Source organism: Monodelphis domestica, chromosome X (genome assembly GCF_027887165.1).
Source record: "Monodelphis domestica isolate mMonDom1 chromosome X, mMonDom1.pri, whole genome shotgun sequence".
Classification (NCBI taxonomy): Eukaryota; Metazoa; Chordata; class Mammalia; order Didelphimorphia; family Didelphidae; genus Monodelphis; species Monodelphis domestica.
The window spans coordinates 76,015,000-76,035,503 of record NC_077235.1 but is presented as its reverse complement, the minus strand read 5'-3'; the positions used below and the strand labels follow the sequence as shown (position 1 = coordinate 76,035,503).

The window sequence follows — 20,504 nt, the reverse complement described above, 5'->3', positions numbered from 1 at the left end:
GCAGTTATTGAGTTCCACCCATCATCAAAGGAATCCTCACTAGAATACAACTGACAAATGGCCATCCCTACTTTGCATGAAGACCTACAAGGAGAAATGCCGACACGCCCCCACCCCCACCCCCGCCGTCAGCCCCCTACTTCTCCATGCAGTCCATTCCACTTTGGGACAGCTATAACTGGTAGAAGTTGTTCCTGACATCAATAAGGCTAATCACTTCTGTATGTAAGAGCTTTTCTAATGTGTCTCCGAGGGAGGACGTTCCTTTGATTATTTCCAGAGAGTCCTTGAAAGGATTGGCCGAAGGAGGCATTGAGTGGTTTTAGGAACAGATTAAGTGACTGCTGTTCTAATAAATGGAACAGAATGTTAACCCCAAACTGGATTACATTGCGACCTTTTCCTGGTTTAAGATTCTTATAAACGCTCATTGAACTGATCTTGCTCGAGGGGGCTTCCCAAAGGCACAGGAAGGGAGGACAGGACTCTCTGTTGCTTTGGACTCCCAGCTCCCCTGAGTCTCCTTTTCTCAGGTGAAAAATGTCTACTTCCTTCAATTGATCCTGAGATAACACAGCATAAAGGCCCTTCATCATTCTACTTCTTTTTCTCTGGATACTCGATACTTTCCAACTTCTCGATCTCTTTCTTAAGTCCTGGTACGGAGAACTGAACACAGCATTCCCAATGAAGTCTGACCTCCTTATTCCTGCATGTGATATCTATGCTGTGGTAGCTGCCTGGAGTCAGGAATACTCATCTTCCTGAGTTCCCATCTGGCCTCAGATACTTACTAGCTGTGGGATCTTGGGCAAGTCATTTCCCCTGTAAAATGAGCTAGAGAAGGAAGTAGCAATCCACTCCAGTATCTTTGCCAGGAAAACCCTAAAGGTGATCACAAAGAGCTGGACAGAACTGAAAAAGACTGAAAAAGAGACATATCTGTCATTCCAGCCTAAGATCATAACTTGGTTGGCCAGATCACAGCTTACGGAATGCAGAGACCCCCTGATACTTTTCTGCTAAGTTGCTGCCAAGCCATGCCTTGCCTATGTGCTGCCAATGGAGCTCCTTTTCTTTTAACCCAAGTGTACACCTCATTTACATTGAACCCTAGAAATGAAAATCAAAACAGCTTCAATTCAGAGACACTTTTTGTGGTAGCACAGAACTGGAAGTAAAGTAAATGCCCATCCGGCCTATCAGTGACGAGAAAAGGGAAGACAGAGCTGTGATAGAGAAGGAAGATATGGAGGAGAGTCATTGGCTCTGTGGATATGTCGGAGCAAAAGACCAGGACTGACAGTACCCACTGTACTAACCTCAACAAGGAACAAGCAATGTTCCAAGAATACATCAGCTCTTTCCCGAACTTCCCTGCCTGATGCTTATCTATTTGCAGTCTCAACAACATAGAATGGTAATCAGCTGCTTTGGTACCCAAATATTTCCAGTAAGATGATTTCTGTCTCAACTAAAAGAGACCAAGGGTTAATTACAATTGGATATAAATGGATGGCTAGGCAGAGAACCTAACCTCTGATTAGGTGTTGGGAATTTTCCTAACTGGGGGCTCAGAGCAATTATAACAACGCGGGACTTTTCACCACAAATAAACTGCTTCATAAAGCTAGAGAGGAAGGATCCAAGTGGACCTTATAGACCATTACACTGCCCCCCACAGGGTAAAAAGAATGATGGTTAACAGCATCTTCCCATTCCATGAAAGGGTTAGAATTATGACTCACCTAAGAGTGGGACTCCTTTCCCTACTCTTGAGGAATTATTAGGTATTGATGAGAGTAGGTCCTTTTGATTATTTCCAGAGAGTCCTGTAAAGGAAGTTAAAACAGGCATTGAGCAGTTTTAGGAGAATATTAAGTGACTCTTGTTCTCTTAGATGGAGTAGAATGTTAATCCCAAATTGTATCATATTGTGACCATTTCCTTGTTTAAGATTCCTATTCATTCAAAATGTCTCAGAGATTTTCAAGGGCATGAGGTAGAGGAAACTAAGTCAGTTTGGACGTTTCTCTCTGTAAACTAGAAAATGCTTGAATTTAATTAATTTATTAAATTAATTTTTAAAAACTCTTACCTTCCATTTTAGAACAATATTATCTATTGGTTCCAAGGCAGAAGAGTGGTAAGGGTTAGGCAATGGGAGTTAAGTGACTTGCCCAGGATCACACAGCTAGGAAGTGTCTCAGGTCATATTTGAACCCAGAACCTCCCATCTCTGGGCCTGGCTGTCAGTCCACTGAGATACCTAGCTGCCCCTAATGATAAATTATTTTTAAAATTATTTCTGAAAGACACAAGCCTAAAACCCAGAGTACTATATTAACATTTTTTCAACATACATATGCATTTAGTTGCCAAGTCTTATTGATTCTACCTCCAACAGCTATTTTTAAGCCCTCACCTTCTGTCTTAGAATCACTACTAAGTATTGGTTCCCAGGCAGAAGAGCGGTAAGGGCCAGGCAATGGAGGTGAAGGGACTTGCCCAGGGTCACACCTCTGAGGCCACTTTTGAACTGAGGATTTCCCATCTTCAGACCTGTCCCTCTCTCCACTGAGCCACCCAGCTACCTCTATCTCTACCATCTCTTGCATCTAACCACTTCTCCCCACGCAGAATGAGTCACATGGCCCCTCCCCTAGCTCATATCTTTATCACAGCTAAACTTATCAACCTCACTGCTGCAACAGCCTCTTAATCGGTCTCTATCACAAGGCTCTCCTCTCTCCAATTCATTCTCCACGCAGCTGCCAAAGTGACTTCCCCAAAGCATAGATCAGACCAAGTCACTCTCTTTGGCTCGATAAACTCTAATGGTTCCCTTAAGGCCTGAGGAATAAATATCAATTCCTGTTTGGCATTTAAAGCCTCTCCACACTCACTCTACATTTCCAGTTGGATTCCACATTACTCACCTTGAGCCCTTCATGGCCCAGACAGATTGGCCTTCTTACTTCCTCCTCTGAGTGCAGGTTTTTGCACAGAATCACCCCATGTTTGGAATGAATTCCCTCTCTGCATCTCCCAATCCTAAGGTCTCTCCAAAGGTCCGCCCAAGTAACTTTTCCAGATCCCCTCAGACATCATCCCACTCCCCCCCCCCCCGAGTTACCTTATCCATATAGCGTTACGTACTTGTCTACACGTGCAAATGTTGACAACACTTTGAGTTGAGGATCTTCAAAGACGAAGGGCGTTTTGCTTTCCTCTTCAAGTCCCCAAAGCTTAGAACAGTGCCTGGCCCCTGAGAAGTATTTAATAGATGTTTGTTCATTGAACTGAAGTCAACTAAAGGAAGCAAGGTACTGTTGGGGGGCACAGTGGAGAGAGCCAAGCAATCACTCTTCAATGTGAGTATTTACCCCTGGGAAATCGGCAAATGCTACATATCAAGCCGTGATTTCTTACTCTGTTGCTTGTCTAGACTTAAGAAAGTGATGGAGAAAATAGGACTAATGCAGATCCACCTGAAAAGTGGGCTCTGTTGAGTTTTGGAGGAGACAGGGTGGGGAGTGGTTGTTAAACACTTGTCATCATGCTCATATGAAGAACTAAGAAAAGGACATACAAAATGAGTACATGAATGAATGAAACAGAATGCTGCATCATTCATGCAAGAGGTTGAGAAAATGTATCTTTCTCCCTTCATTGCAGAGGCTGACAGAGAAGGGAGAGGAATGTTGCATATGATGTCCTGTCAGACCCAAGTGCTATGTTGTTTTTGCCAAAATGCTCTCCCCTGCCCTTATTATTCATAGTTTTCTTTTTCAAACCCTTCCCTTCTGTCTTAGAATCAATACTGTGTATTGGTTTCAAAGCAGAAAAAGTGGTAACGGCTAGACAGTGGGGGGTAAGTGACTTGCCCAGGATCACACAGCTAGGAAGTGTATGCAGTATTATTATTATTATTTTAAAAACTACCTTCATTTCCATCTTAGAATCAATATTGTGCATTGGTTCCAAAGCAGAAAAATGGTAAGGAAGAGCTAGGCAAGAGGGTTAAGTGACTTGCCCAGGGTCACCAAGCTAGGAAGTATATGCAGTATTATTGTTATTGTTATTATTATTTTTAAAAACTACCTTCCCTTCCATCTTAGAATCAATACTGTGTATTGGTTCTAAGGCAGAAGAGTGGTAAGGGCTAGGGAGTTCAGTGACTTGCCAAGAGTCACACACACACACGGCTAGGAAGTGCCTGAATCCAGATTTGAATCCAAGACCTCTTGTCTCCAGATCTGATATTTTATTCATTGAGCCATCTAGATGCCCCTATTTGGAGTCTTTGTTAAAAGGGACGGTTCACTTCATAGAGAGCAACATATAAAAAGGAAATGTAAAAGCAAAAAGGATAAAAAAGTAAAGAAAAAAAACAAATAAATGATACAAAATTCAAAATCTTTGAGCATCTGCCTCACTCATCAAATTGACAAAGAAAATAAAAGATGAAAATAATGGCGATGTGGCTGTAGGAAGACAGTCATACTAATACGCTTTGGGTAGAGTGGTGAATTGGTTCAGTTGTTTTCAGTCACTCAACAAGTATTTATTGTGTCAAGCACTGTTAGGCACTAGAGATGCAACAGCAATAAATGGGAAATTCTCAACTTGCAAAGAGCTTACATTCTCTCTGGGGAGACAACAAGGAAGGAGATCTATAATTATATCCAGAATAAGTATAAATAAAGATGGTAGGACCTCTCCTTTGACTCGAATTCAACTCCCGGGAATTCAATATGCAATTGGCAATGGAAAAAATAAAGGCAGAAAATCTGAAACAGAAAATTTTAATTATGTGCTAAATTAATGCCATTTCCCCGAGTGGCATCAAGTCTCACAGCAGTTCGCTCGATCACGCTCATTCTCGCTCGGAGAAGCATTAGTGTGAGTCATTACATTGTTTCGCAGCAAACATTAGCTCTCCCATCAGTCTTTGTCTGGAGTGCTGGCTTTGTAACAAGGCATGGCCACATCAGAGCAGTTCTTCTCTGTATTTCATGAATGCTACTTAGCTATTTAAAATGGCCCCAAACTACAAGAGGAGTGATGCTGGAGCTCCGAGGAGCCTGAGCAAAGTGGCAGAGTCCCTCAGCGTGTGCATCCAGCACATACTGATTCACTAACGGGGCTCACGATCATGCGGGATTTTGGCTTACACGAAAGGTCTTGGGACATTCGATTGTGTAAAATAAGGTCCTAATGTACAAAGTAAAGTCCAAGACCGTTTCACAGAAGATCCTCCTTTGGATTTGAACTCAGGTTCTCCCAACAACTCCAGGCTCAGCACTCTATCTACAGCACCACTTGACTGACTGCCCATGTAGTCAGCACGCCATCTTTTTTTCTTACTTCACTCCTTGTCAAGTCATACAACGGTTCCTTGGTTTCTCTGACTTCCCAAGATTCATCATCTCTTATAGTGAAGTCTTCTCCCATTAACATCCACAGAAAACAGTTTGTTTACCCACCCCTGGGTGACGGGGACCTGCTGGATGTTTCTCGTTCTTTCCTATCATGGTGTTGCTAGGAACATTTGGTATATCTGGTTCCTTTCAATCTTTGACCTATGAGTCAACAAGCCTTCATATTAGGCATTTACTACAAGTCAGACATTGAGCTAAGGGCTAAGAGTTCAGAGAAAGATCAAAGCAGCCCCTGCCCTCAACAGGTGCTAATCTAGTGGAGGAGAAAAGCACAAAAAGAACTCAATCTATGGAGAAAAGTCATTTTGACCCCACAATGACAATACTGGGCATTTGTCTCAAGGAGGTCAAAGGAAGACTTGAGTTCAAATGTAACCTCAGGTACTTACTAGTTGGGTGACCCTGGGCAAGTTACTTAATCCCTCTGAGCCTCAGTTTCCTCATCTGTAAATTGAAGTTAATAATAAAGTTGTTTTGAAGGTAAAATGAGATAATCATACAGTGCTTTAGCCCATGGCAAGTGATCAATAAATGCTTGTTAATAAAAAGAAAGTTTCTAGGTATACCAAATTATCTGTACCAGCATTTTTATATCCAGTTTTTTGCTACCACAAAATGAGTGTTCATGGATTAGAGAATGGCTAAAGTTGTGGCATGTAAACTTAATGAAATAGCAATACACTGAAGAAATGGATGAATCTAAGGGATTCGAGAAACCATAGGAAAACGAATATGAACTGATATGACAGCAGAGTAACAGAAGCAGAACCGAGAAAATGATAAGTACAATGACTACAATAGCTAAATGAATGTCACTAAAAAGAAAGCCAAACTCAGATTCGTTGCAGTAACTAGCAAAGTCTGGTGTTATATGCAAGGTTATATGCAAACTCATAGTTTCTCCCCATCGAAGAAGTAGGGGGAACCAACTCAAAGATAAGTAAAATGGCAATTTCACAGTACTGATATTAAATTTTATTGTTTTTTTTTCAATTTGAATAAGTTTATTTAGTCAATTTAGAACATTATTCCTTGGTTACAATAATCACATTATTTCCCTCCCTCCCCTCCACCCAGTCTTCCCACAGCCAACATGCAATTTCATTGCTTATTACTTGTGTCCTTGATCAGAACCTATTTCCATGATGTTGTTTGCACTAGGATGCTCATTTAGAGTCTACATCCCCAACCATATCCCCTCAACCCATGATTCAAGCAGTTGTTTTTCTTTTGTGTTTCTACTCCCACAGTTTTTCCTCTGGATGTGGATAATATTCTTTCTCATAGATCCCTCCAAGTTGTTCAGGATCACTGCATGGCCACTAAAGGAGAAGTACGTTACATTCGATTGTGCCACAGTGTATCAGTCTCTGTGTACAATGTTCTCCTGGTTCTGCTCCTTTCGCTCTGCATCACTTCCTGGAGGTCGTTCCAGTTCACATGGAATTCCTCCACTTTATTATTCCTTTGAGCACAATAGTATTCCATCACCAACATATACCACAATTTGTTCAGCCATTTCCCAATTGAAGGGCAGCCCCTCATTTTCCAATTTTTGGCCACCACAAAGAGTGCAGCTATGAATATTCTTGTACAAGCCTTTTTCCTTATTATCTCTTTGGGGTACAAACCCAGCAGTGCTATGGCTGGATCAAAGGGCAGACAGTCTTTTATCGCCCTTTGGGCATAGTTCCAAACTGCCCTCCAGGATGGTTGGATCAGTTCACAACTCCACCAGCAATGAATTAATGTCCCTACTTTGCCTTAAATTTTATTGTTGTTGTTTCTATTATTTTATTGTTGTAGTTATTATATATCTTGTTTTCCTTGCACCCATTCATATATCTTTCCATCCTTCTTTGTATTCATCATTTTTATTGTTTCTTTAAAAACCCTCACCTTCTATCTTATAATCAATACCATGTATTGGTTCCAAGGCAGAAGAGTGGTACTAGCTAGGCCATGGGGGTGAAGTGACTTGCCCAGTGTCACCCAACTAAGAAGGTTTCTGAGGCTAGATTTGAACCCAGGACCTCCTGTCTTTAGGCCCGGCTCTCTATCTACCAAGATAGCTAGCTGCCCCTTCATTTTTTTCTTAAAGTACAGAATATTTCATCAAATTATGTATCACAAATTTGTTTGACTGTTCCCTGATTGAAGGAAATCTACTTGACTTCCAATTCTTTGCTACCCCAAAAGGTAGTGCCATATAGAAATATTTTGGGGGTAGAGACGACCTTTCTTTTCTTTCACTGACCTGCTTGGAGTACAAAGCTAGCAGTGTAATCTTGAGGTCCAGAGAATAGAGACATTTTAGTCACTTTCTTTATATAATTCCAAATTGCTTTCCAGAAGAGTTGAACCAATTTAAAGCTCTGACAACACATTAGTGTGACCTTCTTTTTACAACCTCTCAAAACAATTTCAGTTGATTTAACCTGGTTTTTCTTTGATAAAGGAAAGCATTCAATGAAATGAGGATATATTGAGAAGTGAATGTAGTATTAAATAAAGAGTTGGGGGAAGGAGGAAGAGGGAGGGAGGGGAGACAGAGAGAGAGGGGGAGAGAGGAAGAAGGAGAGAGACACAGAGAGAGAAACAGAGAGAGACAGAAAGGGAGAGAGAGGGAGAGGGAAGCAACATGGGATAGAGAGTCCCTCTGACCTATCCTGGCTATAAGACCCTGGATAAGTCATGTAAACTTGTCAGTGCTCTAGGCAGCTCAATTAAATTATAAGTTAGTAGTAGTGAAGGTACCAATCTACACCAATAGAGGGAACTTTCTTACTTACCCAGTATTTCCCTATCTAATAAAACCACAGTTCTATTGCTAGAAAAAAGAAAAGGCATCAATAAAACTTGGGTGGGGGGAGATAAATTATCCTATTTATCCCACCATTATAGCTAGTCAAGAACTTTCTGAATGATAACGTTGTCATCATTAGCCATTCTTCGACTTTGGTGCTCTCTGCAAATCTGATGGGCGTGCTGCCTACGTGTTCCTATTGACCAAAATGCTAAATCACAGAGGACCAAACAGATGTCTGGGGCAGTCCAATGGAGGCTCTGGGGTTTGGCCATTCAGCACGTTTGAAATTGGTGAAATTGTGTCCTTTTTTAAACCTTTACTTTCTGTCTTAGAATCAATACTAAAAATCAGTTCTAAGGCTTAATCATAAGGGCTAGACAATGGGGTGAAGTGACTTTACCAGGGTCACCCAGCTGGGAAGTCTCTGAGGCCAAATGTGAACCAAGGACCTCCCTTCTCTAGTCTTGGCTCTCAATCCACTGAGCTACCCAGCTGCCCCTGAACATGCCTTCTTAAAATCAACAGCAGTTGGTGAGTTCCCATTGCATCCTCTTCAGTCTGTTAGACAGTCCCCCTCTTCTTCCTCACCACAATTGGTTCTCTTTGTGTCTCCATATTTTCTCTTTCTTGCTCCTACAGCCTTAATAATCATCTCAATTTAGACAACTCTCCCATCTACACCAACACATAAGGCATACCCTTTCCCAAAGCCATAGTCTAGTCATGGTTTCCATCATTATTGTGCCCCCAGGCATTAGGATTCCTAGTTTACCTTTCTTGTCACCCATGCTTTGCACAGAGACACCTGAGGCCATGGATTTAATTCAAGTCTTCTTCCTTGGATTTCGAACTTCTCATCATCTCTATTGCTATTCTTCTTCCAATGTTATGGCCACTCTCTATGGTGTCTCACTTAATGGATGCTGAAAGGCCGTTCTCCCTCCCCCTTTCTCTTCCATTCAAAGCTATTTTGAGTAGATTTGACAAGATTCCAGGCAAAAACATTCTTACCAGCCCTTGTGAGGTGCCCTCCATTCCTGGCCAGGAGCCTATCATCCCTATATTTTAAACCATAGTCCAGAAATTCAAGTCCCATTCTCAGACACCATCTTCTTAACTGGCTGTTCATTTCTGTGAGCTCTACCTCTCCTCTACCCCCAACTCTGCAATCCCAACTAATTCAAGGCAATCACCTAGAGCCAAAATCAAACAAAAATAAACAGAATATAGAAAAAACAAGCATTTTCAGTATGTAAAATAAGGTTACTAGGAAACTCCCTCATGTTGTTCCAACATCTAAAAATAAAGCTCCACTTTAATCTTCTGTGAGCTCAACATTATGCAATGAAATGACTGTGAAGACTTTCTATTTATAACACTAAAACATTAGCAAGCACTTTGGCTGCTGCTTCTAACGAACTCTTTAATTTGGCCCGATCTTTGGGAGGAACAGATCTTCTCTGGCCTCTACCCTTGCAGAGGTGGGACCACATGCCCCGAAGACACTCTTGGTCCTCCCCCTCCCCCCTTAGAACCCTTGGTTTCCCTCAAAGCGCAGCTCAGGGGCCACCTTCTACATGAGCCCTCTCCTAGTTTGAGCATTCCCCTCTCTGCCTGTAGAAATTACTCTGTTTGGACTTTGTCCTGCCTCAGTAGACTATAAGCTCCACGAGGATAGAGATCACTTCACTTCGGTCTTTGAAAGCCCAGAATTGAACACAGTACCCTGCACAGAGCAGAGGTTAATGATTATTTGTTCATCTGAATGCTGATCTTAGTTTGCAGCAAAGCTTAGAGGGTGGGGTGCATGACACTTCCAGTATCTGACAGGTGGCCTTATGGCAGAGGGTTACACCTGTTCCACTTGGCCTCAGAGGGCAGAACTATGAAGTGGACATTATAAAGAGGGGGATTGCTGTTCACCCTAAGTAAAAGATTCCTAAAAATGAGAGACATCCAGAAGAAAAATGGATTGCCTAGGGGGCCAATCTGCTTCCCAGTACTATTGTTGTTTGATTGTGTTGAAAGTGACCCCATTTTCTTGGCAGAGATCCTGGGAATGATTTGCCGTTTCCTTCTCTAGCTCATTTTCCATATGAGGAAACTGAGGCAAACAGAGTGAAGTCACATAGCTAGTAAGTGTCTGAGGTCAGATTTTGTCATCCCACTTGGGATTTTCTTGGCAAAGATCCTAGAGTGGTTTGCCAGTTCCTTCTCCAGCTCATTTTCCAGATAAGGAAACTGAGGCAAACAGGGGGAGGGGATTTGCCTAGGGTCACACAGCTAGGAAACTCTGAAATCATATTTGAACTCCAGATCTGATACTCTATCCAGTGAGCTGCCCAGCTGCCTTTCACTACAAGTATTCAAACAAAGCCTGGGGATGTTGGGGAGGACTTTGTCAGTGAGGATAAGTCAGGTTACATGAACTCTGATTCTTTACAGCTTTGAGATACTGTGATGTTTCCCCATGCTATGCTGGACTTGGGGGTGATTCTTGGTTCTTATCCTAGGAACCCCATGATACCTCTTGGAAATATAGTTTCCTCATCTGGAAAATGGGGATAATAATGCTTGCATTGCCTATCGTCATGGGATTTTTTGGTGAGAAAAATGCGGTGTAAACCCTTGAGCATAATATTGATGGGTCTTATTATTACAGTATGTTCCTCTAAATGTAAGGCTGTGGCACAAGGAATCACTAGGGGTTCCAGGCCATGGGAGTGGGAGTAGGGAGAAGAGTGTGCCACTGTCTCGTTTGTTTTTGTCACTTGGGAAATCAGCGAGTGCTTTCGATCACACAAAACTGCTGCTTCTCCAAAAGGTTCTCTTTATGTTGTCAACATGGAATCTAGGAATCCCAAACTTGTGGCCTAGTGAAATCTGATGAACCCCAAGTTTCAGGACTGGCTTACACGTTGCAGACCCCAAAGCTTGTTCTTGATCCCCTTTCCCATGGGCATCTACCCTGAAGGGAATCCCAGGCTGGCAGTTTCAGACTGAGTGGGAGACCCTCAGGGGAATGACAATCCTAATGGGGTGAGATAAGCATGTGCTAAGGACCTTCTTTGTCTTAGGTGTCTCCCCTATTATATCAGACCCTTTCCCAAGAAGATCCACACCTGGGCAGGAACCATACTTTAGTATCCATTGTTAGTGGCCCCTTCTCTTACACTCTAGCCTCTAGCTATGAGTCCTTTCCCAAGCTGGATTATACCCTATCAGTGTAGTTTGAATACTCCCATTTTCTTTGTAGCTATAATGATATCAATCATCTTTCCCTGCCCCTGGATCCCCCAAACGGTATAGAGGTTCCCCAAATTCTTTTATTCCCTGGAGTCATCATCTAGCATTGTGGTGACATGGGCACTGTACCCCCAGAAACCCAGGCGAACTATTATCAGGGAAGCTCCCCCACTCCCTTGCATCCTTGTGACTCTGAACCTAGAAACACCCAATGATCCCCCTAGGGTCCTGAGATGTTTATTCTCTTTGATAGTCCTCTAGATTTAAGATGGACAAAGAGATGAATCTTTATGCCTCCAGGCAGACCCCAGTCAGATGACCACCCCATCCCACCAAATGCCTGAGGGCTTACCACTCTAGGTCACATCCACACCATGACATAGCATCTGTTGTAAAGATTACAAAATCCCCAGAACTGTACTTTGAAAAAACAAATAAAACAGACAAAGTACTAGTCAGTCTAATTAAAAAAAGGAAAGAAATAAACCAAATTGACAGTATCCAAGATGAAAAAGGAGACCTCACTTCTAATGAAGAGGAAATTAAGGCAATCATTAAAAACTACTATGCCCAATTATATGGCAACAAATATGGCAATCCAGGTGATATGGATGATCACTTACAAAAATATAAATTGCCTAGTCTAACACAGGAAGAATTAGATGACCTAAATAACCCCATATCAGAAAAAGAAATTGAACAAGTCATCAAAGAACTCCCTAAGAAAAAAACCCCAGGTCCAGATGGATTTACAAATGAATTCTATCAAACATTCAAAGAACAACTAATCCCAATACTATACAAACTATTTGACAGAATAAGCCAAGAAGGAGTTCTACCAAATTCATTTTACAACACAAACATGGTATTGATCCAAAGCCAGGCAGGTCAAAAACTGAGAAAGAAAACTATAGACCAATCTCCTTAATGAATATAGATGCAAAAATCTTAAATAGGATATTAGCAAAAAGACTCCAGCAAGTCATCACAAGGGTTATCCATTATGAGCAGGCAGGATTTATACCAGGAATGCCAGGATGGTTCAATATTAGGAAAACCATCCACATAATTGACCACATCAACAAGCAAACCAACAAGATTCACATGATTATCTCAATAGATGCAGAAAAAGGCTTTGATAAAATACAACACCTGTTCCTATTGAAAACACAAGAAAGTATAGAAATAGAAAGGCCTTTCCTAAAAATAATAAATAGTGTATATCTAAAACCATCAGCAAACAACATCTGCAATGGGAATAAACTAGAAGCCTTCCCAATAAGATCAGGAGTAAAACAAGGATGCCCATTATCACCTCTATTATTTAGCATTGTACTAGAAACACTAGCAGTAGCAATTAAAGAAGAAAAAGAAATTGAAGGTATTAAAATAGGCAATGAGGAGACCAAGCTCACTCTTTGTAGATGATGTACAAGATCACTCTTTGTAGATGATATAATGGTTTACTTAAAGAATCCTAGAGAATCAATGAAAAAGTTACTCGAAATAATCAACAACTTTAGCAAAGTTGCAGGATACAAAATAAACTCGCATAAGTCATCAGCATTTCTATATACTTCCAACACAGCTCAGCAGCAAGAATTAGAAAGAGAAATCCCATTCAAAATCACCTTAGACAAAATAAAATACTTAGGAATCTATCTGCCGAGACAAACATAGGAACTATATGAACACAACTACAAAACACTCTCCACTTAAAACTAGATCTAAACAATTGGGAAAACATTGATTGCTCGTGGGTGGGACGAGCTAACATAATAAAAATGACAATCCTACCCAAATTAATTTACTTATTTAGTGCCATACCCATTGAACTACCAAAAAACTTCTTTACTGAATTAGAAAAAACCATAACAAAGTTCATTTGGAAGAATAAAAGATCAAGGATATCCAGGGAAATCATGAAAAAAAAATGTAAAGGAAGGAGGACTTGCAGTCCCAGATCTCGGACTATGGGGCAGTGGTCATCAAAACGGTTTGGTACTGGCTGGGAGACAGAGGGGAGGATTGGTGGAATGGACTTGGGGTAGATGACCTCATCAAGACCATCTATGACGAACCCAGGGACCCCAGCTTTTGGGACAGAAATCCACTGTTTGATAAAGAGTGCTGGGAAAATTGGAGGACGGTGTGGGAGAGATTGGGTTTGGATCGACTCCTCACACCCTACACCAAGATGGATTCAGAATGGGTGAGTGACTTGAACATAAAGAAGGAAAGTGTATGTAAATTGGGTGAACATGGAATATGTGTACATGTCAGACCTTTGGGAAGGGAAAGATTTTAAAGCCAAGCAAGACTTAGAAAGAGTCACAAAATGTAAAATAAATAATTTTGACTACATCAAATTAAAAAGGTTTTGTACAAACAAAACCAATGTAACTAAAATCAGAAGGGAAGCAACATATTGGGAAACAATCTTCATAAAAACCTCTGACAAAGGTTTAATTACTCAAATTTACAAAGAGCTAAATCAATTGTACAAAAAATCAAGCCATTCTCCAATTGATAAATGGGCAAGGGACATGAATAGGCAGTTTTCAGCCAAAGAAATCAAAACTATTAATAAGCACATGAAAAAGTGTTCTAAATCTCTTATAATCAGAGAGATGCAAATCAAAACAACTCTGAGGTATCACCTCACACCTAGCAGATTGGCTAACGTAACAGCTATGGAAAGTAATGAATGCTGGAGGGGATGTGGCAAAGTAGGGACATTAATGCATTGCTGGTGGAGTTGTGAATTGATCCAACCATTCTGGAGGGCAATTTGGAACTATGCCCAAAGGGCGATAAGAGACTGTCTGCCCTTTGATCCAGCCATAGCACTGCTGGGTTTGTACCCCAAAGAGATAATAAGGAAAAAGCCTTGTACAAGAATATTCATAGCTGCACTCTTTGTGGTGGCCAAAAATTGGAAAATGAGTGGAAGCCCTTTGATTGGGGAATGGCTGAATAAATTGTGGTATATGTTGGTGATGAAATACAATTGTGCTAAAAGGAATAATAAAGTGGAGGAATTCCATGGAGACTGGAACAACCTCCAGGAAGTGATGCAGAACGAGAGGAGCGGAACCAGGAAAACCTTGTACACAGAGACTGATACACTGTGGTACAATCGAATGTAATGGACTTCTCCATTAGTGGCAATGCAGAGACCCTGAACAATCTGCAGGAATCAAAGAGGAAAAAATGCTATCCACAAGCAGAGGACAAACTGTAGGAGTAAAAACACCGAGGAAAAGCAGTGCTTGACTACAGGGGTTGAGGGGATATGATTGAGGAGAGACTCTAAATGAACACCCTAATGCAAATACCAGCAACATGGAATCAAGGACACATGTGATACCCAATGGAATCGCATGTCAGCTATGGGAGGGGTGTTGGGGGGGGGGAGGAAAAGAAAATGATCTTTGTTTCCAATGAATAATGTTTGAAAATGACCAAATAAAATAATGTTTAAAAGGGAAAAAATATGACTATGATGAAAAAAAGAGGTTTAAAGGAAAAAATGGGTTTAAGTGTTTAAACTTACCAAAAATGGGTTTTTGTTTGAAATTATCAAATGGTTTTCTTCTCAATGATTTTCATCCAAATGTATTAAAGTTTGACTAACTTTATTATTACATTTAACTTCTTGGTCTTGAAAATAGATAATCAGCCTGCTTGTCAAAAGGCTTGCTTTAAGGTTTACTGTCCTTAAAAGGTTTCAAATCTCTAAATTTAAAATAGATCCTGTAATACTAAATGCTTTATGAAATTTTTTTTTGAAATGCTATGTGAATTGCGGTTGAAATATGTATTCTAAGTATTGTTTGGATGTAAACAAAAGCTCATTGTAAACCTGACTACCATAGATTTTGTTCAATACTCAGCAGTTACCTCAATTTACCAATTTGTACTATAAACTGAAATTTATAATGGATGAGCCCTCTGCTAAAAATGGTTCAATAATGTAATCCTTTAAATCAGAATTCTTTTGGTTACCGATTAGCAATTGAAGTCATATCAATGGAATGTTTGTTTGACTTATGATGGTAAAAGCAAGTCAGAGAAGGTAGAGAAGGTATGTTGGGTTTGAATTCAAAAGAAAGAGGGACTTTGATCTAAAGTCCATAAAGCTTGAGTATGCAGATTTGTGAAGGAAGAATGGAAGTTGTGCTCTGCTTTTTAAGCAGAGGATTTTCAGGGAAAAGAGAAAGAGACACAGAGAGAGAGAGAGAGAGAGAGAGAGAGAGAGAGAGAGAGAGAGAGAGAGAGAGAGAGAGTGAAATTGAAAGAGAACAGATAGATGTTCTGTTCTCATAATTGGATCTTTAACTTAGGGATAAATTCTAGAATTGATGTATGTAGTTTTGTAAAATCACAAATAATTCTGGAATTTCTCTGAAAATTCCTTAGAGAGATTCCTGACTGATCTTGTCTTAGTTCCTTCAGATGGCCTAAGGTCAGGATTTGATCTAGCCCTGATTTTTATTTACTGTAGAGCTAATGAATTCAACATTCCTGTTCAGGCATTATGACTAAATTGTGATAAATTAATTATTGCCAAAATATGTAAGAATAATTGCTATAATGTAGACTCATAGGCTTTAAGGAATCCTTAGAGAGGGCAAATGGTCAGAAAAGCTTGTTTCAGGGTATGGAAATTTGTTTCTGGACTGCTGATAAACAGAATTTTTCTGAGCTGTAATGGGTGAGACTTGACCTTTAAGGAAAAGAAGGCTTCTGGTGGCAAAGTACACAAAGAACAGAGAACATCCTGGAATGGTTCTGATCATATAGGGTGCTAATCCTTGAGTGAAACAATAATGGCAGTTACAGCCTTGCTTTGTACATGAAGCCACTCACTGTGTCCTTTGTGGCATGAGGAAATATTTTCCCTTTTGGGCCTTCTTCCTTCGTGATAATTCCCATAATCAGCACATAATACAAATTGGAAAATTAAAGTTTCCATTTCTCCAAACAACCTATTAGGTTAATAATTGAACATTCTCAAACTGTTAGGGAACATACTTTGAGAAGTAGGTGAAGTTTATTAATGTGAAGTTTGTTAATTGATGGCTTGTATTTGCAGCCTTAATTGAAGTTTGGATCTTGAGCTTGGAACAGCTCAAAGCTCTCCTGAATTTTCTCCAGAATCTGGGGTAAAGAAATACATCTGTAAAATATTGTTACTCAAGTGTTTATAGATGTTATAGTTAATGTGTACTTTGCAAAAGGCTATTCTTTAACAGAACCATCACATACCAACTCTGCAAACAACTCAGGAATCCGATTTCCTAAAGGGATCTATTCCTGTCAGAAGATGATTACTGAAGAAGTCTGTTGGCTAAGATACCCAAATGCAAATGTGTAATACCAATTGCTATTGTACTAATTTTCTCTGTTTCTATCTGGTATTCTAGTGTTTGCCCTAGTCCTGGTTTCAACACTTCTATCTTAGGGGGCTGACTCTCCCCTGTCTGCCAATCAGGGGAAGCAGTTGCTGAACATCCTTCAAATCTCCAAGCAGATTCCCAGCTACCTAGGACCCAGGCATTCACTGAGGACATGTCCCTAAGACCCTATGCCCACAGCCTTTCCTTCCCTGTTATCTTAACCCCTTTTAATTTAGCTCTTAACTACCTGACCATAACTATTTTTTTCCTTAAATTTTAGTTCGTCTTCTATGTTTTAAATCATGCATACCCAGACAGCTGGACATATAATTCTCTGATTCATCTCTCTAGTTGCTTCTAGGGTAAAGGCACTCATGGGAGTAACTCAGATGCCAGATGTCACCATAACCTCGGCAACCATCCCAGGCTGAGGCCATTGCCTATAGTCAATACCTCTCTCTCCTAACGTTAGGCAGGGACAACTCTACGCCCATTCTCAGCTCTGAAGAAGTTACAGAACACTGAGGCCATCGCCCCCTTTCCCTTACATATTAGGAGAGGGGGGAGATGACATGGGCACTGTACCCCCAGAAACCCAGGTGAACTATTATCAGGGAAACTCCCTTGCTCCCTTGCATCCCTGTGACTCTGAACCTAGAAACACCCAATGACCCCCCTAGGGTCCTGAGATGTTTATCCTCTTTGATAGTCCTCTAGATTTAAGATGGACAAAGAGATGAATCTTTATGCCTCCAGGCAGACCTCAGTCAGATGACCACCCCACCCCACCAAATGCTTGAGGGCTTACCACTTTAGGTCACATCCACACCATGACATAGATTATAAAATCTCCAGAAATGATGTTGTCTGGGGGACAGCCTTTCCATCTATGCTGTCCTCATGGAGAATAGCCTTTCCATTCATGCTGTCCTCCCAGGAACTGCTCCCCATCTTGCTGTCCCACCTTGCTATCCTCCTGGCCATTCTCAACATTACCTCCTAAATTAATAAATTTCTCTTTTTGTTTTTAAGCTAAGTTTTCGAGTCTTGCATTCTTGCAAAAGGTATCCTTCTCGAACCCCAGGGGTACACATCTGAACCCCATAACAGTGGCACTCCCAGGGATAACATCCCCAGAGTCCAGGGTTCATACCCTGAAAAAGTTGTGGTGCCAAACTCTGAGTAAAGGGCCAAATATTGGACTTATCTTTATCCTGATTAAAGACTTGGTTTTTCTGACTATTTAATAGTTCTGTGTTATTTACAAGTTAACAAATTGGCGAGTCAGCTAGGAGGCTGAAGTTGTAGCTGACTAAACTGCCCACTAGCTGATACCAGGTGTGCGGTACCCACCAGAACCCATTGAGTTCAGTCAGGAATCAAGTGCGCGGGTTTGGTTAGGTAGGCCAAATTCTCGGCAAACAGACCTCTCTTTAATCACCAAAGTGCTCCAGGAAAGTGCGGAGAAGAAAAGCTTTCTGTCAGTTGGGGGAGGCATGGAAAAATCTTCAGAGAAGGCAGCTTTAAATAGGAGTTAGCACCATGTTGGCCCTTGAGGAAGAGGATGTCAGCAGAGATGGAGATGAGGAAGGTGCTCAGTCCAGAAACACCAGAGGAATGGATGGCCTGCATGAATGCAGACAGGAAGGAGAGGGAAGGATGAGATGAGATTAGGAAACTCACAGTCCAATGACTGAGTACTTGAAAGGGAATAATGAGAAATAAGGCTGGAACTAGAGAATGAACAGTCTTGAGTACCAGGCTAAATATTTTCTACTTAATACTAAAAGGAATATGGAGTCAATTACAGGTAAATAAATGCATTTAAAAGATTAGGACAGGGTAAAGGAATGACCAGAGTTGAGGTGCCTTGTGGACATATACAGAAACTGATCAAATACAGATGGATGGATGGATGCAGTTTTCTTGTCTTTTTCTGCCAGAAGAATCTGGTAATGAATACATCCAGATTTAAGAACCACCAGCTTAGAATTCAAGGTACTCTTGGTATGGTGTTCATACCCTATAGCCTATACTTCGGAGACAGCTGGTGGTACAATCACTGGCCTTGGAGTTAGGAAGAGCTGAATTCAGATCCTGCTTCAGACTTTGTACTAGCTGTTTGACTCTGGGCAAGTCACTTACCCTGTTTCCTCATCTGTACAATGGGTCTCGTAATAGCGCCCACCTTCCAGAATTGTCATTTGGATAGCAGGACATAATATTTGTAAAGCAGAACTTTATATTTGTAAAATACGACATAGACTTTTCAATGTAATACTTTGTTTGCAATTATTACTGTGTACATAGGCATCGTTCCATTCTTCTTGGAAGCCACCACACATGAGCTGCTGTCCTTGGTGACTACATCATTGACTAACAAGTTCTGCATGCCATGGAGTGTTCCTCAGGCACACCCCACATCTGACTCATGTCAGGAGAACACACTTGTCCTCTTGCTGAGCCAACAACATCTCTTCCCACTCTCCCTGTCCTGGGTAGTCACCAAAGTCAAGATTTCTCAGGATGCCCTTGGGAGGTGGAAGACTCTGGGCTTTTGTAGCACTCACTGTAGCTCTTCGCATCTGTTCTCCTATAAATTTCTGCACTGGCTCCATGGATGGCTTAAGAGGGCAGGTAGTATATTATCAGCTAGCTGGCAATATCTTGTTAGTATTCTGAAGAGACCAGAATTGGTTCCACTGACCATTGACACTCCATTGACAGCCAGTGTGGGTCTGGACATGCCACAGCCCAAGTAGAAGAGTTCCTTTGATTTTCTATATTTCTCATGCGTTCTTGTTGTTTCTTTTAATTGTTTCTAGAGCTGGGGTCATTTAGGTAGTTATTTGTGTTTTCCTGGGCAGTAGAACTTATTTATTTATCCTTCATGTATTCTTTGGAGGGGGGGGGGTTGCAAGTCAAATAATCTGCTGATGTTGGCTTTTGGGGTATGTGGGGGAGGTAGAAGGAAAAGGAATGTCTCTTACTGAATGTCCACTTTTTCACTGATAAGTAGTTTGGGGCATCTCCTTTTGAGTTGCAATTTGAGCTTCTTTGCTTTTCTGAATATATTATTCCATTCCCTTTGGGCAGTTTCCAGTGGGTACAGAATAGGGTGGTGTTATTCAAATTCCTCTCCTTCCTACTGTAAGGACTTCCTCCAGTTTGCTTGTAAATTTTGTTGATTGTCATTGAACTTGCTAAATTTAACCCCTCTGGGCATTGAAGCAGGAAGAATTGATTGGGTTGTTTTTATTTTGGTTGTTGCTTTCTTGGAGGGGATCTGTTTGTTTTTTCAATTGGTTCTTTGTTTTCTGTACTCTAGGTACTTTTCTTCTATTATTTCTTGCATTATGATGTTCAGATGTTTCCACTTGCTATTTTCTTCTGGGAGGTCTAGGATCCTTAAGTTGGGTCTATGCATCCTGTCTTTGAAATGAATGTCCTTTGTTCCCATTGAAGTCATCTGTTCTTTTAATATTACTGCCTTTGCTTCCTTTTCAAGACTCATTTACTTCAACATATTTGTATTCCCAATCTGTTGTTCTCTTTTTTACTTCTTTTCAAAGATTTGCCAAAATGGATTCTCGGGTTTTTTTT

General features: G+C 40.9%; 1 protein-coding gene across 1 annotated transcript in view; it reads right to left on the bottom strand.

The window, feature by feature from the left end:
• Window positions 1-20,504, bottom strand: part of ZC3H12B (zinc finger CCCH-type containing 12B) — a 254,397-nt gene that overhangs the window by 148,235 nt on the left and 85,658 nt on the right. The window contains exons 3-4 of the mRNA XM_056808714.1: window positions 3,160-3,268; window positions 1,749-1,832 (exon numbers count right to left, since the gene is read on the bottom strand). The gene's annotated coding sequence lies outside the window, so the exon portion shown is untranslated. The remainder of the gene's footprint in view (window positions 1-1,748; window positions 1,833-3,159; window positions 3,269-20,504) is intronic.